Source organism: Heterocephalus glaber, unplaced genomic scaffold, assembly GCF_053883595.1.
Source record: "Heterocephalus glaber isolate CG9 unplaced genomic scaffold, H.glaber_assembly_v1.0 deba00001461, whole genome shotgun sequence".
In the NCBI taxonomy this organism is placed as follows: Eukaryota; Metazoa; Chordata; class Mammalia; order Rodentia; family Bathyergidae; genus Heterocephalus; species Heterocephalus glaber.
The window spans coordinates 255424-279700 of record NW_028258308.1 but is presented as its reverse complement, the minus strand read 5'-3'; the positions used below and the strand labels follow the sequence as shown (position 1 = coordinate 279700).

Genomic DNA, 24277 nt, shown 5'->3' with positions numbered 1-24277 from the left:
GTGGTGATTGCTTGTGATCCCAGCACTCAGGAGGCCAAGGCAGGAGGATTGCTTCAAGTTCAAGGCCATCCTGGGCTGCATAGTGAGGTCAGGCCCAGCCTGAACTATATGGCAAGACCCTGTCTCAAAAAGAAAAAAAGAAAAAGAGAAGATCAGCAATGGATAGATCCTGCTGTGGACAACTGGGGTCGATCCCAATTCTTCAGAAATGGAAAACTCTCTCACTAGGTAGATGGACTAAAGGCTAAGAAACACTTGGACACCTGGCCAGCATTGGTAAAGGCCTGAGTTTGATCCTTGGCACTGTGAAGGAGGAGGGGGAGGGGCCGGGGAGAGGAAAAAAGGAGGAGGTGGAGGAGGAAGGAAAGGGGAAATTTCAGCAACTAGGATTTTTGCTATGTGGCTTGAGAAGCAGAGAAAGTTGATCACCAAGTAGAGAGAAGATAGCGGATAAGAAAGGTGCAAGGGGCCAGGGATTTAGCTCAGTGGTTCCACTGTCTGCCTCAGAAGCACAAGGTCCCGAGTTTGATCCCTGGTACCAAAGAAAAAGAAATGGTGCAAAATATTTCCTTGTTCACTTTGATTTCACAGCTCTAGTTCCAGCCCATCCCCCCCTTCCCCACCCTTCTCAGTCCTGGCTAGGGTTCATTTCTGCACCTTGAAGACAAGAGAGTTTTAATAGAACCACCCAAATGGCCTTTCACTGCCCTGCCTGGAAATAAAGAATTTGCTACTGTTGCAAACCAGCGAGGAAGGGGTATATCTCTCTCCTAATGACCTGAGCCCATCTGTTCTCTTTTCTTTTGCAGAGCACAACCCTTGAAAAACATTTCCTATTAAAGTGTTCTTGTAAAATGTAATCAATTTAATTATAAATCTGAACAAGTCAGTAAATATAATGAGTTCAATTGCAGGATGATGTTATTGTGGGATTGCCTGGGATATTCTTCATACTCAAAAAGAATTCTAAATTTTCTAAAGGGTATTCCAAGCTATTGTTCATAACTAGACATAGTCTTATCAAGCAAAGTGAGCATATTTTGAGACATGAAAATCTGAAAGATTTTCCTATTAAAAATCTCTCCAGAGCCGGGGATTTAGCTCAGTGGGATTGCACCTGCCTCAAAAGCACAAGATTTTGAGTTCAATCCCCATTATCAACACAAAAAACAAAAAACCAACTCTCCATTTGGGATGATGAAATGTTGTGCAATTAATGTGATAATTGTACAGTCTTGTAACTATACCAAAACCACTGAACTGCACCTTTGAAAATGGTGAATTTCATGGTATGTTAATCAAATTTCTATAAAAATAAAAACAGAACAAACAACAATCAGCCAAATACTTAGCCACAGCCAATAATGAGTGATTAAATTAGATATAATAAAAGTAAAGTAATAATAAAATTAATTCTAGGGATGACCTCCAGCACTCATGCTGCCCTCCAGCTGTTCCCAACCTAGCATGACAGGTCCCGGCTCTGACCGTTACCCACCTTCGAGGGAGAAGGAAGAAGAGAGGAAGAGAAATGGCAAAAAAGGACCGAAGTCCCCAGGGGCCTGGAGAGCATGTGAGCTGCACTTCATTCCTTTCTGCTGTCCCCGCAGTGGACCCATTCTGTTCCCCCTTCCTCCTAGGAATCTGGGCTTTCCCTGAAAATTAATCCCCCAAATAACTTGTCTGTCATGAACGGTCCCTAACACAAAATGGACCTTTTGCCTCTCTGACAAGTGCTTGTTCTTTTTGCTTGTTAACTGTGGATCACATGGCTTATGTTTCTCTTCGTGCTCCAATTGGTACCTGAAGAACTCCTTGGGGTCTTGCCTTTTTACAGGACCATGGATGTGTTTCCTTCATGCGGTGTGATGGGGAAGTCTCAGTTCCATGGTCCAGGCAGCAAAGCAACAAAGTTCTCACTGAGTTGGCCCCTATTTCAAAGACTCTTGAGAAAATCCCAATGAATTCATTAGAAATATATTTATTACTAACTTGTTGGCATAGAACTGTAATCCCAGTACTTGGGAGACTGAGGCAGGAGGATGATGATGCTTTGCCCTTGTCACCTGCAGGGCTTTTATTCTGAGTGCGAAGGCAAGAGCCATGTGAGTACTGTGCACCAAGAGCCTCATGTTTGCTTTTCCTTCCTTCCGCCATTCTGACTACTGTGTAGGAAACAGACTCAGATGAAAGGAACAGAAGAGAGAGGTCAGTTAGCCCTTGAAATCCTGTAGCGCTGGGCAGAGGACCAGAGCTGCCCCCAGCGCAGAGGAAGTGAACCTTCCAGGCCACCGAACCACTGCGCCCAAGGCTGAGGAGGTGAGCCACGTTGGTACCAGCAGCACACACAACCCCCATGGAAAGGAGAAGACCCATAAACAAGTCTCAAAACCAGACTTCCAGATCACCTACACCAACCCCAAAGGGAAACAAGATGGAACAATCTGATACTTAACCACCTGGACTCCCTGAACTGGCAACAAAAGAGGATCTGGAAAAAAAAGAAATCTGCAGTAATTTCTCAGATAACAGCAGAGATTGTGTGCATAGTGCAAGACATGATTAATAAATCTAGAGAGGACACAGATACAAAAATATGGGAGCCGAGGAACATGATGGAATCCTGACATAGGAAAAAAATGGAATCCATAAAACAGATGCAAACAGACTTCCAGGAGATTAAAAACTCCATTGAAAGTTTATGCAGTAGAATGAGCCAATGTGAGGACAGAATTTCAGATACAGAATATAAGATTGCAATTAGTGAATAGGAAAGGAAAAATTTCTTTAAAATTGTAAGGGACCATGAGAAATCAATCCAGCAGCTGCTAGATGATGCAAAAAAGAATAACATAAGACTGATCAGAGTCAATGAAGAAACAAGAGAGAGTGCAGGCAACATAAAAACGATGTTCACAAGGTGGGGATTTAGCTCAGTGGTTCTGCCACCTGCCTTGCAAGCACAAGGACCTAAGTTCGATCCCTGGTACACACACAAAAAAAAATGTTCACAGAAGTGATGGCAGAAAACTTCCCAAGCATGGGGAAAAGAACTTGATATATAGATAAGTGAGGCATACAGGACTCCAACTAGCCTTGATCAAAAAAAAATCTGCACATAGGCATATAATAGTTAAGATTCCAGAAAACCAACACAAGAACTACATTCTACAAGCACTTAGACAAAAGAAACAAATCATATACAAAGGAAAGCCCATCAGAATCACAACAGACTTCTCAATTCAAAGACTCAAGGCAAGAAGAGCTTGGAGTGACATATTTCAGGCCCTAAAGGAAAACAGCCTCTGATCCAGATTGATGTATCCTGCAAAACTATCTTTCAAAATTGATGGAGAAATAAGATACTTTCATGACAAAGAGCACCTTAGGAACTTCATCAGTATCAAACCAGCAGTCCAAAACATTTAGACAACATCCTAGGAAAAGACAATGAGGATCACAACCCCAGCAAGCCCAGCAGAATGAACCCATCTGGCATGACAAGAAATTAAATGGAAAGGAGGAGAACCCAACAAAAAGAAAAAGTCATGGCAATGATAAGTCAATATGTTTCAGTTATAACCATTAATGTTAATGGTCTCCATTCATCAATCAAAAGAAACAGACTGGCAGAATGGGTCAAGAAGCAAAATCCAACAATATGCTTCATACAAGAAACACACTTAATTCAAAAGGAAACTCACAGACTGAAAGTTAAAGGGTGGAAAACAATACTGCATGTGACAGGAACCTGAAAAAAAGCAGGAGGAGCTATTCTCTTGGCAGATCAAGTAGATTTCAAAGCAACACTGATTAAGAGACAAAGAAGGACACTACATCCTTGTAAAGGGAACAATCCAAGAGAAAGAGATGACAATCATTAATATCTATGCACCAAACACTAGTGCACCCAACTATATAACACAAATACTAACAGACATGAAAAGTCATATATGCACTAATAAAATTGTAGTGGGGGACCTCAACACCCCACTGTCACAAATAGAAAGATCAACTAGACAAAAAATAAGTAATGAAATACTAGAACTCAATCGAACTCCTGAACAAATGAACTTAACAGATGTTTACAGAGTCTTCCACCCCACAAAATCAGAACACACATTCTTCTCAGCTGCACATGGGTCATTCTCCAAAACAGACCACATACTCACACATAGAACATGTTTAAGTAAGTCAAAGGAATTGAAGTTATCCCCTGTATATTATCAGACCATAGTGCGATGAAATTGGAGATCAATAGTAAAAGAAACAACAAGAATTTCATAAACACATGGAAACTGAACAACACACTTCTGAATAACCAATGGGTCTCAGAGGAAATTAAAGAAGAAATCAGATAGTTCCTACAATTAAATGACAATGCCAATACAACATACTGGAATCTACGGGACACAATGAAAGCAGTCTTATGAGGGAAATTCATAGCAGTGAATACTCACATGAGGAAACCTGAGAAAACTCAATTAACCTGCTGCTGAACCTCAAGCTTCTAGAAAAGAAGAGCAGGACAAACCCAAAGCTCATACAAGGGAGGAAATTATAAAGATCAGAGGAGAGAACAATCCAATGGAGACTAAGAGAACAATACAAAAAAAAAAAATCAATGAAGCAAAGAGTTGGTTCTTCGAAAGAATAAACAAAATTGACAAACCCTTAGCCAAACTCATCAGAAAAAGGAAAGAAAAGGCCCAAATCCATGCATTTGGGAGTGAAAAGGGTGAAATTACAACAGACTCAGCAGAAATCCAGAGGATCATCAATATCTACTTCCAGAACCTATATGCCAATAAGATGGACAACACAGAAGAAATGGACAGATTCCTACATACATATGAATTACCAAAGTTGAGTGAAGAAGACCTAAAAATTCTAAACAACCCAATATCAACCAATGAAACTGAAAACATAATTAAAAACTTATCAACTAAGAAAAGCCTGGGCCCTGATGGCTTCACTGCTGAATTCTACAAGACATTTAGAGAGGAACTGCTGCCACTACTGTTTAAACTCTTCAATGAAATTGAAACGGAAGCAATACTCCCAAATTCATTTCTGGAAGCAAGCATCACTTTGATCCCCAAAGCAGAGAAAGACCCAACTGAAAAGGAGAACTATAGGCCAATCTCACTAATGAACACAGATGCAAAAATCCTTAATAAGATACTGGCAAACAGAATGCAGAAGATCATCAAGAAGATCATACACCCTAATCAAGTGGGATTCATCCCAGGGATGCAGGGATGGTTCAATATATGAAAATCAATCAATGTAATACACTATATCAATAGAGCCAAGGACAAAAACCATATGATTATCTCCATAGATGCAGTCAAAGCATTTGACAAAATCCAACGCATTTATGATAAAAACCCTACAAAAAATTAGAATAGATGGTCTCTACCTCAAACTGATAAAAGCCTTCTATGAAAAACCAACAGGCAATATCACACTAAATGGTCACAAACTGAAATCCTTCACACTCAAATCAGGAACAAGACAAGGATGTCCACTATCACCAGTCTTATTCAATATAGTTTTGGAAACACTAGCCAAGGCAATTAGACAAGAGAAAGAAATAAAAGGAATAAAGATAGGAAATGAAGAAATCAAATTGTCATTATTTGCAGATGACATGATACTCTGTATAGAAGGCCCCAAGAACTCCATCAAAAGCCTTCTAGACTTAATAATCAAATTCAGTCAAGTAGCTGGTTACAAGGTCAACACACAAAAATCAATAGCTTTCCTCTACATGAACAACAGAATCACTGAGAGAGAAATAGGGTAAACAACTCCTTTCACAATAGCATCCAAAAAACTGAAATACCTAGGAATCATCCTAACGAAAGCAATCAAAGACCTCTTCTCTGAAAACTATAGCACTCTGAAAAGAGAGATTGAAGATGATATCAGAAAATGGACAGACATCCCCTGCTCCTGGGTAGGAAGGATTAATAGAGTGAAAATGGCCATACTTCCAAAACTGCTATATAAATTTAATGCAATTCCAATTGAGATCCCAGCAGCATACTTCCTGGATCTTGAGAAAACAATCCAAAAATTCATTTGGAACAAGAAGAGACCCAGAATAGCAAAAGCAATTCTAGGTAACACAGACATGGCAGGGGTATCACAATCCCCAACCTGAAACTCTACTACAAAGCTACTGTGATAAAAACAGCATGGTACTGGCAAAGAAACAGACCTGAGGACCAGTGGAACAGATTAGAAGATGCAAAAACAACGCCAGACACACTCAGCCATCTCATCTTCGACAAAGGAGCCAAACACCCTCACTGGAGGAAAGATAGCCTCTTTAATAAATGGTGCTGGAAAAATTGGGCTTCCACTTGCCAAAGATTAAAACTAGACCTGTATCTCTCACCATGCACTAAACTAAAATCAAAATGGATTAAAGATCTAAATATTAAAATAGAAACTCTGAACCAGTTGGAACAGAGGTTAGGTAGAACCCTTGAAGACATTGGTGTAGGAAAAGATTTTATGAACAAAACCTCAGCTGCCCATGAACTAGCACAAACAATCAACAAATGGGATCTCTTCTTATTAAAAGGCTTCTGCACAGCAAGAGAAACCACCAGCAGTGTGAAGAGACAACCCACAATGTGGGAAAAAATCTTCACCTGCTCTTCCTCAGACAAAGGTCTACTATCTCGAATCTATAAAGAACTTTAAAAGATCAAACCCCCCAAATTTAAAGACCCAATCCAAAAATGGGCATCTGAAATGAACAGACATTTCTCAGACAAAGAAGTAGAAATAGCAAATAAATACATGAAAAAATGTTCAACATCACTGGTCATTCGAGAGATGCAAATGAAAACAACGCTGAGATTCCACTTCACTCCAGAAAGAATGGCTGCTATCATGAAATCAACCAATAACAAATGCTGGCGGGGCTGTGGGGAAAGAGGAACCCTGCTCCACTGCTAGTGGGAGTGTAGACTGGTGCAAGCACTGTAGAAATCAGTATGGAGATACCTCAAAGAACTAGGACTGGAAGTCCCATTTGACCCCACTATTCTACTGCTGGGGATCTTCCCCAAAGAGTTAAAAGAATCATACCACAGTGATATATGTGCGGCCATGTTCAGAGCAGCACAGTTTGTGATGGCTAAAACTTGGAAACGGCCCAAATGTCCATCAACTGGAGACTAGATAAAGAAAATGTGGTTTTTTTTATAAAATGGAGTACTACTCAGCCATAAAAAATGAGAAATTATAGACATTTATAGCTAAGTGGATGCACATTGAGGCAATACTCTTAAGTGAAATAAATAGGACACACATGTATAAATACCGAATAGTTTCTCTGGTGTGAGAAACTGAAAGTGTAAATATGGACTAAATGTATAATAGGTAATGTGAAATAGGAAGAAAAGGGGCAAAGGGGAAGGAAGTGGGAGGGCTAGGGGAAAGGATAGAAGGGAATGGGATTAATATGAGAAAATGGAAAAATAGAAACAAAATCTTTGTAAATAGGGAAGAATGGAGGGGTTGAAGGGAGGGCTGGGCAAAGGTGAAAAATAAGAACCAAGAGAGACTATGGAAAGGTGCAAATTTCCAATGATGAATGTCATTATATTGTATATATAAAATGTACCAATGATTAGAATGAATAATCAATAATGTAAAATAGGAAGAAAAGGTCCAAAGGGGTAGGGGTATTGGGAGGGGCAGGGGAAAGGAAAGAAGGGAAAGGAAAAATGATGAGAAATGGAAAAAATGGAAATAAAGTCTTTGTAAATAGGGAAGGGTGGAGGGCATGAAGGGAGGGCTAGGAATGGGGAAAAATAAGAACCAAGATGCATTATGTAAAGGTACAATTCCCAATGAGAAATGTAATTGTGTTGTATACCTACAATGTACCAATAAAAGAATTTAATTTAAAAAAAAAACAAGCTATCAATGGAGCGTAAGACATCTTGGAGGCAACTCCTGCCAGTGGCCCTCATTCTGGCCAGAACAACTCCAAGGTTCCAAGGTTTGTCTCCCTTTGAGCTCCTCTATAGGAGGCCTTTCCTTTGGAATGATCTCCTCAGTAATGAGGAGACACACTGAGCTTTACAACAGGTACAAAGCTTAGCCCAGTTCCTACAAGTCCTGTCCATCCTAAGACAGACCGAGCCTAGGCCCATTTCTATGAAAAAAACTCTTTTGCCCAGGAACATTGGTGTTGGTAAAGGCTCTGGATACTCAGAGTGTAGCCCAGCCTTGATGGGAAGGACCCTATGTAGTCCTCTTATCCACGCCCACAGGCATCAAGGTTACAGGTCACCAGGATCAACCATTCCCACATCAAGCTGTGGAGCACCCCCAGAGAAACTAGAGTTCATCCAGCATCTGAGCCTCCAGGATCACCATCTCAGGCAGACATCCAGCCATGCCCTATTCCTGTGAACCTGTGGAGGACCTCTGTTTCCTCTTCAAAAGGCACAAAGATAAGTAATGCCAGTTGACCCACAGGGATATAGGCACCCTTTGTTCTGGGTTTGTGTGGCACTTGGGATTGCCATCATTGTCCTACATTGCTTACAATCTTTTTGTCTCTTGCCCAATGGGTGGAAACAGTTTGCATGTAAGGAGGATGACTACTCTACTCCTCCTACTGACATTGTTCCAGAGATGTCACTGCTCTTTAGAAAATCCTTGGAATAATAACTCTGTAGTGGGGATGACACAATCCCTCATTCCTGGATTCCATAATTGCTGGCTATGTTTCCTGGGGCCCAAAATGGCAGGTCCCCTTCCAACTTTCCAGGTCCTTGGTGCAGGCAGCCCTGAGGAGGTAATCTTATCAGTGAAGTCACTTAATTATTCAAACTCATTCACAGGCCTCACCCATATACCCACTCCTCAAAAACTCTTGGGAGCTAATGTCAAGGATATTATTGGGACCTTGTCCAATCAACCCCAGATAAATCACCCTCTTCCTCTAGGGATCTGACTCACTTGATGGAACAAGCAGCAAAAGTTCTTCCCAGTCAAGTTTTCTATCAACACTGCTATTATCGATGGCAAGAAGCTAAATGCCAGGTATTTAGCGGAGAGGTTGGCTGGGTTAAATGCAGAGACATTGATCTCATACTTCCACAGGTCCACATGTGCCAGATCTCAGAAGACCCATATTTTACCAATTGGGTCCAGATCATTAGAGAGGGTCACCAGACTTTCAGAAGCAGCCTACCCATCCAGTCACCACTCCTGCCCCCAACCATCTGAGAGTCTACCTTGACCTTCCTTGAGACAAAATAGATCCCACGTCCTGGAATTAGACTAAGATATTGCCACTATCTTGCCACCCCTCCCTTTCATTTTGAGATCCCTGTCATAAGTGGCCCTAATCCCCAGAGGTGGGCCAACACCTCACGCCTAAAACCACCCAATAGCAAAGCCCATCTCATATGTGCTCCACCTGGTTACTTGTTCTATGGACTCCTATCCCAGCCCAAGTGAGCCATAGGACTCCAGTGCCTAGACTCCCACACCTGTGTTATGGCTTGGGAACTTGCCCATCTGAGTCCCCATCCTGAAGGAATATTAGCCCTCAATCAGACTTTAATAGGTTCTCTATGGAAAGGCCTTCCTCACCCAGGAACAGAGGCTCACAGTCTATCCTCCTGACAAAAGAGAGAACCCATAACCCTCATTGTCCTAAGAATAACTGCTCTTGTGGCTGCCTTGGGAGGTATTATCTATGGTGTGGTTGCCAACACAATCCATATCAAAAACCTCAAGGCCACAACGGCTAAAATTGCTGAGTCCACAGGAAGCAACTTCCAAGACCTCCAAAAGTCCCTGGACTCTCTGGCAGGGATGGTTTTGGAACATAGACAAGTTCTTGACTGGATGCTTGCTAGCCAGGGAGGAGCATGTGCCATGCTACACGGGTCTTGCTGTATGTACATAAATAACTCCTGAGAGGTAGAAACCAGGACATCCATCATTTTAGACAGAGCCAAATGGCTCCAGGATGAGAGAAGAGTAGACCAACTCTCTTCCCAAGTTTTCACTCAGATCAAGGGCCTAATTCCAACCCTCAGGTCCTGGGTCTGTCTTCTCATAACACGTTTCCTCCTCATGCTACTTTTATGTCTCTTCAGCCCATATATAATTAACTGCCTTACTCACTTCACTGCAGATCACATCAATGCTGTCAAGATGCAGATGGTTCTCCAGATGGAACCTAAAATGGACCTGTCCTTCTCCTACCAGGGACCCCTCAATGGACCTCCTGATGAGCACCCCCCCCCGCCCCACTTCCTGCCGACACCCCCTTTCAGCAGGAAGTAGCTGGAGGTCATCGCCCATAGTCCCAATAGCAGTTGGTGGGGTGCCTCAGAGTAGGGATTGTAGGGATAGAGACCCATAGGCAGGGAAAGGTGAGGGACTCCCCGCCCCCAAGGAGTTTCAATAGGTGGCAGAACAGGTTTAACCACCTGTGAAGAGCTGACAGCCTGCGGTTACACTTCCTTTTTATGCTGTACCTTGCAAAGCTTGGTTTGCTAAAATCAAAAGGAAACTTGACCCTAAGGTGTGAAAGGCCCCCAATGACCCTTCCCTAGTAACGAGCCAAATCAACCAATTAGCCAATCAAGTAGGGGCACCCTCAGCCCAGAGACAGGATAGGCCCCTGACTACTATAAAATCAATACCTTGAGCCCCCTTCAATCGTGGCTCCGTTTCAGGCACCCCTGCCTGTCTTTCTGAGAGAAGGCAGCTATACTCTTGCATGCTTGCTAAATAAAAGTACAAACTTTGCTTCTACATGTTTGATCTCTATCTGATTCTTCCACAACCTTCTGCATCGTTGGGAGAGCCAGTTGCAGGATTTCAGGGATTCTCCACCTGTCTCCACCCAAGACATCCATTATACATTTTGGTCCTTATTTCCACTTTTGGTTTCTCACACCAGAGAAACAATGTGGTATTTAAACATGTGTGTCCAATTTGTTGCACTTAAGAGTATGATCTCAAGGTGCATCTATTTAGCAAGAAATGTCTCATGCTTATCCTTCTTTACAGCAGAGTAGTACTCCATTATATTAAAAAACCAACACGTCTTCTTTATCCATTCGTCAGTTGATGGGCATTTGGGCTGTTCCCAAAATTTAGCTATTACAAATTATGCTGCTGTAAACATGGATTTGCATTTATTGCTGGGGTATGATGCTTTCAATTTTGGGGGGAAGATACCAAGAAGGACTGGGTTGAATGAAAACTCTAGTTTTAGGTTTTTCTGAGGAATCTCCACACTGAGTTCCATACTGGTTTCACCAGTCTACATTCCTTTTTCCCCACAGCCCCACCAGCATTTGTTATTGATTGATTTCTTGATAGCAGCCATTCTTTCTGGAGATGAAATCTCAGTATTGTTTTAATTTGCATTTCACGAATGACCAGTGATGATGAATACTTTTTCATATATTTATTTGCCATTTCTAATTCTTCATCTGGTAAGTGTCTTTTTTGTGTGTGTGTGTGATACAGGGTCTCACTATGTAACCCAGGCTGGCCTTGAACTTGCTGTGATCCTCCTACCTCTGCCTCCCGAGTGCTGGAATTACTGGGATGCACCATCATGCCCCGCTTGAGAAGTGTCATTTTATTTTAGATGCCCATTTTTGCATTGAGTCTTTAAGTGGGGAGAGGTCTGATTTTTTTGAATTCTTTATATATTCTAGACATTAGCCCTTTGTCTGAGGAAAAAAATTTTCCCACACTGTGGATTGTCTCTTCACTCTGTTGCTGGTTTCTTTTGCTATGCAAAAGCTTTTTAATAAGATGAAATCCCAGTTGTTGATTCTTTGTGATATTTCCTGTGCAATCAGAGTTTTGTTCCATAAAGTCTTTACCTACACCTATGTCTTCAAGAGTTCTACTTAGTCTATCTTCCAGCAGATTTAGTGTTTGTGTTAATATTTAGATCTTTGATCCATTTTTAGTTTAGTGCATGGTGAAAGATAGGGGTCTAGTTTTAATTTTCAGCAAGTCCAAAGCCAGTTTTTCCAGCACCATTTATTTTTTTTTAATTCATTTATTGGTACATTTTAAGTATACAATATGTTTACATTTATCATTGGGTGCTTGTACCTGTACATGATGTATCTTAGTTATTTTTTTCCTCATTACCTGTGCACCCTTCACCCCCTCCAACCTTCCCTATTTACATAGATTTCATCTCCATTTTTTTTCTTTTCTCATAATTTTTCCTTTCCCTTCTTCCTGTTCCCCTTCCCCTCCCACCGCCCATACACCTTTAGACATTTTCCTATTTCAAATTATCAATTATTCATTTTAATCATTTTAATCCTTATTTACACTTTGTTTCTCACACTAGAGAAACTATTTAGTATTTACACATGTGTCCTATTTATTTCACTTAAGAGTATGGCCTCAATATGCATCCATTTAGCTATAAATGTCTCTAGTTTCTCATTCTTTATGGCTGGATAGTACTCCATTTTATAGAAAAACCACATCTTCTTTATTCAGTTTCCAGTTGATGGGCACTTGGGCTGTTTCCAAGCTTTAGCTATTACAAACTGTGCTGCTATAAACATGGCCAGCACCATTTATTAAAGAGGCTTTCTCCCAGTGATGGTGTTTGGCTCCTTTGTCAAAGATGAGGTGGTCGAGTGTGTTTGGAGTTGTTTCTACATCTTCTAATCTGTTCCATTGATCCTTGAGTCTATTTTATTGCTGGTACCATGCTGTTTTTATCATAGTAGCTTTGTAGTACTGTGATGCCCCCTGCCTTCCTTTGTTGCCCAGAATTGCTTTTGCTATTCTAGGTCTCTTCTGGTTCCAAAAGAATTTTAGGATGATTTTCTCTAATTCTGTGAGATATGCTATTGGTATTTTGAGCAGGACTGCACTAAACCTGTAAAAAAATTTTGGAAGTATGGCCATTTTCACTATATTGGTTATTCCTAGCCAAGAACAAGGGATATCTTTACATATTTTGATATCCTCTTTCATCTCCTTCCTCAGAGTACAGTAGTTTTCCATGTAAAGGTCTTTTACTTTCATTAGATTGATTATTAGATATTTCATTTTTTGGATGCTACTATGAAAGGGATTGTTTCCCTAATTTCTCCCTCAGTGAGTTTATTTGTGTATAGAAATCCTATTGATTTTTGAGTGTTGACTTTGTATCCAGCCATGGTACTGAATTTGGTTACTAAATCTAGAAGTCTTTTGGTGGAGATTTTGGGGTCATCTATGTAGAGTATCATGTCATCTGCAATATTGATAATTTAACTTCTTCCTTTTCTATCCTTATTCCTTTTATTTCTTTCTCTTGTCTAATTGCTCTGGTTAATGTTTCTACAACTATAGTGGATAAGAGTGGTGACAGTGGACATCCTTGTCTTATTCCTGATTTCAAAGAGTGAAAGCTTTCAGTTTTGTCCATTTGGTATGATGCTGGCTGCAGTGGACCACAATATGGATTGTGCCCAAAGCAGGCTGTAAGCAGTGCAGGCTGTAAAGAATTAACCCCTCAATTGGCTTGTTTATACAAGTGAGTCCAGCCAAAGCCTACATGCTGAGGACAGAATAATTCACACACAAATTCCATTCCCATGATTAAAACCTTAACTAGAAGGACAATGTTTTAATTACAACCATATATTTTGTCTGTTTTTGTTTTTTTTTTTTTCAGTATCAGGGATGGAATTCAGGACTTTGTGCTTGCCGGGCAGGTGCAGTGCCACTGAGCTACATCCCCATCCCTTATTTTGTCTATTCTGTTCCTAATTCAAGAATGCTTTGTCTTTTTCCTTTTAAAAGCCTTGCCTCTGTTAGTTTCCATAGAAACTGCACAATTGCATGTCCTTACATGTAGTCCCAACCTAACATGTAGCTTACCTTTACCCCAGTTGATTACTCATAAAAATCAGTGACTTAGACCAGTGCCTTTTCTGCTTTCAGGAGCACTGGCCATCCTGGCTCCGCAGTACTTTGTCTCTTTTAGTTCTTTTAGTTGTTTTGTTTTTGGTTTTGGTTTTCCCCTCAAGCTTGTACCATAGCATGGAGCAGGAGATCAGAACCTACTGCTGAGGTCTGACAGTTGGCTACTGGTTTGCCATAGACGGCTTTTGTTAGGTTAAGATAAAGATCATCTGTTCCAATTTTCTGTGGGGTTTTAATCATGAATGATTGGTCCAATGCTTTTTCTGCATTTATTGAGCTAATCATGTGATTTTTGTCTATGGCTCTGTTAATATGGTGTATTACATTTATTGATTGGCATATGTTGAACCACCCCTGCATCCCTGGGATGAATCTTACTGGTCATGGTCAAATACAGCCCAGAAAATGACAAACTGTGGTTACTATTCATTTGCCACCTTTAACCATGTGAACTAGATTTGTGGTTATATAACAAACTCTAAAACAAACCAGAAAATTGTATATAGTAAATATGCCCTCAGTATGGTGATTCTGCTTTCAGGGGAGAAAATTTAAAAGATGTCAGGGGGCAAAAACAGAGAGAGAGAAAAAGAGGAAAAGATTAGAAGCAAGGCTAGAGAACAAAGGAAGATTATGCAAACTTTTGGAAACTAGTGAAGAAGACAGGAGGGAAAGAGAGAAGGAAGAAATATAAACAAGAACAGAACAAGGGCCAGGGATTTAGCTCAGTGGTTCCAGTGCCTGCCTCCCAAGCACAAGGTCCCAAGTTCAATCTCCAGTACCAAAAAAAAAAAAAAGAACAGAACAACAACAACAAAACTAGAAACAATATTCACATTTACATAAAAACAAGAACAAATAAAAAAAAACAAAAACAAGAAAAGAAAGAAAGAAGTAAATAAGAGGGCAAAAAAATTCCACTTCAAGGTGTGTCCCTGCTGTCACTGGTAGACAAATGTGCATACATAGCCCAGATCCATGTAGATTAATCCCAACAAGCTAGCCTTAAATTTATGGTGGGGTAGTAGACAATCAATCCCAGTAAACCTGCATCTTTAGTTTTGAAGCTCAGGATAGTTTCTGGCTGTGAGGCTGGAACCCATTTTATTCAGCCTGCAACACCCTTTGTGCCTCCTGCTGACTTGAACTTGGGTCCACCTCACCTTGATGGAGCCAGCCCACAGCTACTCTGAGTTCTGACCTCTGTTGGCTCCTCTTCAAGACAGCCACTGGCCAATTGTGCTCTCCTGGAGCATATCTGAACCTAAATAACTCACCAGCCATTGTACTCCTCTGCATCCACTGCTCCCTTCCACTGATGCATTTCTCAGTGGAAGCTTGTGGGCTTGCCAGTAGTCATAGTGCATCTGCAGGTTTGAGTCGACCTTCCCATGTAGTGAGTCAGGGCTCAGGGGGAAAGCGCTACTTGCCACTCCTTTTTCATTGAAGTCTCTCTCTTCACTCTCCCCATGCACTTCAATTTTTGCTTCAGATCCTTGCTAGGTCCCAGGGACCCACTTACTTCCTTCTCTTCTTCATGTTGCTATATCTGGACACCAAATCTTGGAAAGGCTGTTTTCCTGCTGTTAACCACTCTGCTATCTTCCTGAAAGTTCCTCTCATCATTTCTTTTGCTCTTTAAATTATTTATACTTTTGGTTTCTCATATAAGAGAAACTATACAATATTTAACCTTCCAACATTTAGCTATTGTGAGTTGCGCTGCTATGCACATGGGTCTGTGTATACCACTTTAATATGATGTCTTTAAGTCCTTAAGGAAAATTCCTGGAAGGGGAATAGCTGGATGGAATGGAACTTTTAGTTTCAGTTTTTGAGGAATCTCCATACTGATCTCCGCAGTGGTTGTAGTTTACACTTGTAGAAGGGTTCCCTTCCGCCCTCACAGGCTCCCCTGGATTTGTTATTCTTTGATTTCCTTTTTTAAAAATAAATATGACACATAACATTTATTAAATCCATAAATACATGGATATTTAAGAGCAAGTTAGTGGGGGAACAGAGAACAGTATGACAAATGGTAATTTTCATGGTGAGTGAAGGTCCATGAAAGAAGTCCTGGAAGCTCAAAGGGGCTGAGCTGGGAAGGTAACATAAAATGTAGCCTTTAGGGACCAGAGATTATTTGATTTCTTAATGATGGCCATACTTTCTGGAGATAATACCCCCAATTTGTGAGTGAGAAAATTTGAGGCTCATAAAGTGCAATGACATGCTGTTGCAGGATTTTTGTGTAAAGAGACAGGACATCAAGGCCTTTTACTCCTGCTGGCACTGACTCAGTGAATTTGTGTCCAAAGGCTGAACGCAAAACATGGCATAGGTGCACCCTTTTATACAATTTTTGTGTCATTGGCTCCCATGTATGGGCATACACTAACATTCTACAGTCTGGTTAGGTATGATTTATGTCAAAGAGTTACTATATATGCACACAGAGGCCGATATCTCTACATTGTAAAAAGTTCCCACCCAGACCCTTAACACAGTGCCTGAGACTACCCAATCAATCACGGCTTTAAACAAGGCCTAGTTTTGTTCTTCAGACCTCATCATGCTGCTTCTTTGCATCTTTTCCTACTCCTAATCCACATCGACATTCATATTTGACCCATCTTAGTAATTTTCTTGCCACAGAGGCTTTTTTAAGACAGACTACAATCATTTACTTCACTTTCAGCGACAGTGTAAAGACAGTCAAATGCTTGCTGTGAGCTGCATGGGTCGTCTGTCCTTTTTCTCCACTTCCTTCTTCAGGCACAGGTCCCACCCAGGTCTCTATCACGAATGGATTTCCCTTTAGCTCATTGTGCAGAGCCATACAGGTGCTTTGAACTCATTTTCATTTATCATCTGGGTCATCTCACAACTTACCTCTGCGGACTGTCTTTCCCTTGAGAATGGATCACATTTCCCGTTTGTTTGTATGTTAAACCATTTTGGATTATAAAGTATTGTGGATATTATGTTGCAGAGTCACTGGATTCTGTTATATTTCTCAGAAGCATGTTGATAGTTATGATTTAGCAAATGGTTAATTTGATTAAACTCCTATTGCAAACTTTATCCTCACCCATAGTGGACGGAGGCTCAAAGTATAGTTCTATTTCTCTCTCTCCAGGGACTCAAGGTTATCCTTGAACTTACAGGGATACTCCTGCCTCAGCCTTTTGAGTGCTGGAATTGCAGACGTGCTCCACCACGTCCAGTTACTGTTCTTTATTCTTCAGCTGCACTGCTTACAGTCTGACACCATGCATAATTCAGGAATCAGCCAGAGTCTTGGGCAAAGTTTGCACTGAAAATTCTCAGCTTCCGTATTCATCTCATTTTTGTTACTATAAGGAAGTACCTGAAGCAGGCTAACTTTGTAAAGAGAAGAGGTTTATTTAGCTCATCATTCTGGGGATTCCAGAGCATGATGCCAACTTCAGCAGTGGCCCTGGCAAGGATTTCATGGTGGATGGCAGGTCAGTAGATGGGAAGAAGTGATCTTACCATCAGGCAGGAGGCAAGAGAGAGATTCAGGGCTGAGGTTCAGGCTTTCATGAGAGCTGAGCCCCACCAGAGCTCCCCAACCCCCCGAAGGATTAAGTACCTGCAGTGATTTAAGGACCACCTGGTAGGCCCAGATTTTCAAACCTTAATGCGGTCTTCCCACCAGCACGCATCTCAGGCTTACCGCACCCGGAAGGTCCACAGAATGCCCACCCATTGTGCCCTCCTTTCCGGCCTGTGTTTTTGGGCATGCGCCCAGCTGTCTGCCCGCTGGGTCCTCAGGCTGGACCTCAGCCTCGCTTTCCACAGGGGGAGGGCGGATTGGTGCTCTGTGCCCTGCTACGACTGTGGCTGCAAACAAACAGGAAATTTACCTTATCCTCATCCCTTCCTCTAAGTTTTACTCTTCTCCAAAAATCTGCCACTCTGTTCATTCTTCAAAGCCCTCAAGCAATTGTTTTCTGTACGTTTTTACTGCAGTTGTAACTATTACCTGCAGAAAGGTTGCTTTATCATCTTAGATACTAAAAACATAATTCTATCTAGATCTGTTTTAGTTGCTACTATAACTAGCCACCCAAAACTTGGGGACTTAAAAGAACAGCAGTCTAGCCAGGCATGGTGACGTATACTGGCAGCTGGCACTGGACTGCAAAACCCGGAAGCTTTTGGGAGCCTTGGTGGGAATGGAGGGAAGGGTCTGAGGCTCCGGATTGCTGCTTCTTTCTTCTTCCTCTCCTCACTGCTTCTTTTCTTCCTCCTTCTCTTTTTTGATTTTTCCTCGTCCTTTTCTTCTCCTCTTTCTTCCTCTTCCCCTGTTCTTCTTCTTCCTAGCTTTCTGTCTCTGTCTCTTTCTGTCTATGCCTCCCTCCCTCCAGGACCTTTATCAGCTACTCTTCCAGTTTCTTCGCCCCCAGCCTCTCTCTCCCTATGGATTCTGTCCTCGAGCATGAGGGTGACCTCCATAGCTTTCTTCTTAAAGTAACAACAACAAAACTCTACTGCACCTCGTACACTATCTATCATCCCTCACAACCAACTCCCTAAACTCGTGGTGCCTCTCCACAGCCCCGTCCTCTATCACTGACACGCTTTCCAGTCCCACAGGAGACAGGAGGCGTCTGTCAAGGCCGCTCGCGCTTTCCTCTTGCTAAATAACAACAGACGTGGCCCCAAGCTTCTGATCAAACTGCAGCAGCAGCAGCAGCAGGACACAGGAGAGGGGAAGTGGGTGACAAAATAATCAAGATGTGTGATGTCCATGAACGGACTCCCCGCCGGGAACGTGATCGCTACATATTGGAAACCTGTGCTAATGAAAATGTTAAGAATTCCAGCGGCACTGAATGGTGCAGAACAAGCCTCCCTTGAAACTCTCTCCTACTTGACTGATTTACTTCACTCTTTTTTCTCTGACAGTGCAGCTCCTTGCCACATCTTTTGCTCTGTGTTCATTCCTAAGTTCTTCTTTGGGGCCCTCTTCCTTTTTGGTTTTAAATATTCTCTTGCCTGGCATGGTGGCACACACCTGTAATCCCAGCACTTGGGAGGCTGAGGCCGGAGGGTTGCTGTGAGTTCAAGACCAGCCTGGGTGACATAGTGAGACTTTGTCTCAAAAAAACAAAAACTCAAACCAAAACAAGACAAAGAGGGTCTGTACTCTCTGGAATGCACTTCTCAAACGTCCTTTCTTGTCTCTCCTCAACGCTCCCTCAAACCCCCCACCTGCTCCTTTTCTTTTCTGTCTCCCACGGTGTACTCTGGGTCATAACATCCAACGTGCGTTACCGCCTGGCTGTCCCATCCACCCCGATCCATGACCTTGAACAATCTACATGACCACGGCGTACTTCAGTTTCTTTCTTTTTTGGCACCACTGAAGAATAAACCTTTCCACTGAGCTACATCCCTACCCCTTTTTTATTTTTTCAGTACCAGGAATTGAACTCAGGCCTTGCCTGGCAGGTACAGTGGCACTGAGCTAAATCCCTGGCCCTTCCAGCCCTTTTTAAATGTTTATTTTAAGTCAGGGCCTTGCTAAATTTCCCCTCCCTCCCTGGGCCTCTGGCCTGGCCCAGCTGTCCCTGCTCATGCTTCAGGCCTGCATGTAGACCTCAGTTCCCACTTCAGATCTGGTCCGCATCCCTGTCTTCCCTCTGGTATTCATCCCACCGAGTTGTCGCCTCCTCCTGTGTATCTCTCTGCACCTCCACTAGACTAGAGTTCTGTGAGAACAAGAGCCCTGTCTTCCTTCTTCCTCTCCCTGTTATGGGCTGAACTGAACCTCTCCAAAATTCCCATGATGAGCACACAAGGTTGAACATCACATGCCTTCTCTTACATGAGAAACCCAAAATATAAATAAGTAAAAGAGCAAAATAAAAGATGATAGAAAACAGGAAATAGTTCTTTTGCAAAAAGGGAAGGAGACAAACAGATGGAGGGAGGGGATAGGGGAGGAAAAGGGAATGAAAAAGAATTGAGGCTGGGGTTTTGCTCAGTGGCACGGTGCCTGTCTCACAAGCACAAGGTCCTGAGTTCTATCCATGGAGGGGGAGGGGAAGAAGGAGAAGAAGAAAAACTGGGGTGTGTTACCTACATGCACCAACTCCCCACGATCAGTGTGATCATCATATGCTGCAAATGTGGACTAATAAACATTTAAAAATTTCTAAAAATCACGTGCTCAACTCCTAAAAATTTCTTAAAAATCACGTGTTCAACTCCTAATCATGTGTTCAGAGCCTCCGAATGCAACTGGAACGGCAGTAGGTCTTGAAGGTGGAAACGAGGTCCTCAGCGTGGGTCCTCGGCCAACATAACCTGTGTCATTGTGAGCAGAGCACTGGACCGCAGGTGCTCACTCTCGTGCACAGAGGAGACAGACGTCCCCAAGCCAAGAAGACCAAGGAGAAACCAGCTTCCGAGCGGACCCGGACTCAGAACCGCGGGCTGTACCTCCAACAGCGGCAGCCATGCAACCCAAGGCGCGAAACCCTCAGTGTCGCTCGTCCCCACCAGGAATGCCCGGATAACGGGGCCGGGCACGCTCTCTCCGCCCTAAGACACTGCAGAAAAGTGAGATCAAACTCAACTGTAAATATAACGCCGTGTTTCAAATACTTGCAAATCATTTCCCTTTCCTTCCTCTTTTAGAAACAGATGGCAGGAAATCTTAAAAAGCTGTTGCATAAACAGCTGAACCGAAAGAGAACATTTACAGTACCCACAGTCCAAACAGCGTGGCTTCTGGTGGGTCCATCGCTGCTCTTCAGTTAGCAGGGTGACTGTTTGAAAGGGTCGGCAGAATTGCTAAGATCTCAGACCCAGGCACCAGACACCCCAAGACTGTCAAGCACCCCAAATTCAGGGCAAAGAGCCTTGGGAGGGGGAGGGGTTTGAATACTCACTCGCATTCTCCTGTGGGAAAACGCTAGTGTTCTCTTTAACCTTCTCTCATTGGCTGATGACAACCGGAAGCAGAGACTACATCCGGTGCTGCTGCTGTTCTTAGGGCGCTGGGACATTCCAAGCAAAGGTCCTTTTTCCAGAGCTAAAAAGAAAACATCTGGAATTTACAGACTCCTGTTAATATCATATCTGCTGAGAAATTAGAATGCCCTGATATTCAAATTCTGCGATGAAATAATTTATTCTGCTTCCGGTTCCATTTCCCAATCATAATTCATGCCTGTAATCCCAGAACTAGGGAGGCTGAGGCAGGAGGATCGCCATGAGTTCAAAACCAGCGACTTCAAAACAACCCTGAATTACAGAGCAAGACCCTGTCTAAAAAATAAATAAAATAAAAATCTCAATCATCTAAGATTTTTATAAAAGAAATATTGAAGAAAATGGTTGTGAAAAAAGAACAATCAGGCCAGGTAGGTGACAACGCCTATAATTCCAGCTACTTGGGAAGCTGAGGGAGGAAGACTACCAGCCTGGCTACGTCAGCCTAGGCAACTTTGCAAGACTGTGCCTCAAAATGCAATTTAAAGAATTGAATTGCAGCCAGGTGTGGTGATGCACACTTTTAATCCCAGCACTGGGGAGGCTGAGGCAGGAGGATCACTTCGAGTGCAAGGCCAGCCTGAATATATTGAGACCCTATCTCAAAAAGCTAATTAATTAATTAATTTTAAAAGGTCTGGGGGTTTAGCTCAGCAGTATAGTGCACTTGTTTAGCTTGTAGGAGACCCTAGGTTCAATCTTCAGTACCACCACCAAAAAAAAAAAGGTCTTAGCGCTGGCGGTGGCAGTGGTGGTGATGACGAAAATAGTTGGGGGTATTTTGGGTCAGATCTAGCTCTGTAACTCCCAGCGGGCTGGCCTCAAAACCAGGGCTCAAGCGATCCGCCTGCTTCCGCCTTCTGAATACCTGGCATTATTAGGTGCACACTGCCACTCTCGCCTGAAGTCTAACATTTTTTAATTCTTTGGCTATTTAGGTATTTCTACCTCCCAGCACACTGCCTGATACATACTAAGTGCTATTCAAATAATAAGTCGCTTCACTAAAAAGCCTTTTCAAACATAGCACTGAAGGGAAATACCAGCCTCTATCTTCACGCTTAGAAACACTGGATGTTTCCATTGGGCCAGAAGGCGCGTCTGGCAACGCGGCCCCCAGGAGTGACGGGGAACAGCGCCGCCAAGTGGGCTACCAGGGAACTGCACCTCTAACGGCAGCCGAGGTGTGAGCAAACTGCTTAGGTCGCGAAGCAGGGAAGGCGCTCCGTGCTGCCCTAACCTGTTTGCTCCAGGGAGCAGCCACTGGAGTGGTTTAAGGTACTTGGCGAGGAGTGAAAGAGTTGGAGGAAAGGTAACGAGGTTCAAAAATTTCCATATCACGGACCATTTCTCAGCCAGGGGAGGCTTAGACAGGAGCATCACAAGTTGGAGCCCAGCCTGGGAAACTTAGTGACTTTAGTGAGACCCTGTCTCAAAATAAAAAGGCCTGGGGATGTAGCGGGTGCAAAGGTCAAGGAGAGAGATAGAGAGAAAAAAAAAAGTAATTACTCCTAGGCCTGTGGCTCAGGCCGAGCCTGAAGATGGCCCTTCGTCTTTTTCCTGCTCCCTTTCTCCTCCATAGATTAGAGACCCTGGAAGGACGGCACAGCCAGGGAGACAGTTACCTTGCATCCTTCCCTGCTCCCTTCCTGCGCATGCCCCAATCAGAAACAATCACTACATTCGGCCTAGGTCACGTAGGACACGTAGGACACGTAGGTCACGTATTCCACGTAGCACTATCTGCCCCGCCTTCTCTTCCTGTTTTCCTTCCACTGTAAATAAAGAGTTCCTGGTGCTATAGGCAGCCATTAACTCCCGACAAGCTATGGAGTGAGCCGACTTGTTGCGGCAGAGCAGAGCAGCTCGGTGCTATAGCCTAGTGTTACAGCTCAGTGTCGTAGCCTAGTGCCACAGCTCAGAGGCGCACCTCAGTGTTGCAGCCAAGTCCTACAGCTCGGAAGGCACAGCTAAGCCTTACAGCCCAGTGTGGAGGCTCTGGAACACAGCTCTGAGGCACAGCTGAGCTTCACAGCTCAGTGTGGCAGCTTTAGGTCTCAGCTCTGATAATTTGAAAACTCAAGAATCCGATGGTCAGTTTAAGAGGTGGAGAAAATACACGACACTGAAAGGTCGCCGAAGAAAGGGGGGCACACACGGACGTTCAAGCAAGCTTTATTGGGGCAGCAGTCTGCAGCCTGCCGGGCTGACTCACAGAATGGAGACCAGCAACTGTATGGGCTGAGCTGGAAGCTTATATAGGGATCTTGCAGGTGGGAGAGCGCTAGGCCATTGGTGGGCGTGGGTAATTGGGGTTGGGGTAACAATAGGTTTCAGTCGGGGGACGGAGTAACTGCTTTCGGGAAGCCCCTATCTCACTGGAATATCTGACTCAGAAACCGGTGGGGCAGAAAGATCTTAACTAGGCAGAAAGTCACTAACAAAGGGAGGTCATGCCTTAGCTATGCGCAAGTTCCCTGTTCCTTGTGGTCAGAGTGGGGCAAAGGGAAAGGAGAGGAGGGGGCTTGCTCTGTGGGGGCTCTGAAATACCTAACAGACACCAGTTCATCCCCAGCAGGCTCAGAAGAGTCTCAGCAATGCCAGAGATGTGAGCCTCCTTATGTAGGGGTCTACAGGGTAGGCGAGCAAGCTCACTGAAGCAGAGGGGTGGAGTTACAGAACATTCCTGAAGCAAAGGGGTTGGAGTTACGGAACATCCCTGAAACACGTGCATGTGAGCATGCTCACTGAAGCAAAGGGCCAGAGTTACGGAACATTCCTGAGAGGGGCGGAGCTTAACGGAACATCCCTGAAATGTCACACAGTTCAATCACAAACCATTTTGATAGGCTGAGGAGGACCCAGCAACACAAACTTACATTTCCAAAACAAAACATGCTGTGGGGGGAGAAATGGAGGCAAGGCAAGGGCCTGTCTTATAGCTCACTGCGGGAGGCATGACGGGCAGGGCCTGGGGCACCGGCACTGGAAGCCTCCAGGCCGGGAAGCTCTGTGTCAGTCTCTGCCTTGGCCTAGGCCTCGCAGTCTCCGGGCCCCATAGCCATCATCACCCGGAGAAGCCTGTGGGAGGCAGCTACGTGGGCAAGGAATCAACACTCAGGCCGAGAGGGCCCGGAAGTCAGCACAGGAGGGCGGGCTGCGGCCTTGACGCCGAGGAGGCGAATCGAGGGAGCCAGGGCCTCCAAGCCCGGCCTTGAGGCGCAGCGGTGAGGCCTCCCTGACCACCAGGCCTGGCTCGGCCCGCTCAGGCCTCCGTAACTGGTGC

At 43.5% G+C, this 24277-nt stretch overlaps 1 long non-coding RNA gene across 3 annotated transcripts in view; it reads right to left on the bottom strand.

Annotated features, from left to right (window-relative positions):
* Window positions 1-23881, bottom strand: part of LOC106009713 (uncharacterized) — a 48860-nt gene extending 24979 nt beyond the window's left edge. For 2 of the 3 annotated variants that reach the window (XR_002396284.2, XR_001183730.3), the window contains exons 1-2: window positions 22501-23880; window positions 20889-21031 (exon numbers count right to left, since the gene is read on the bottom strand). This is a non-coding gene — a long non-coding RNA (uncharacterized LOC106009713). Of the gene's footprint in view, window positions 1-20888; window positions 21032-22500 lie in introns of all 3 variants that reach the window. The other variant, XR_001183729.3, reaches the window with a different exon arrangement.
* Between the last annotated feature and the right edge of the window lie 396 nt (window positions 23882-24277).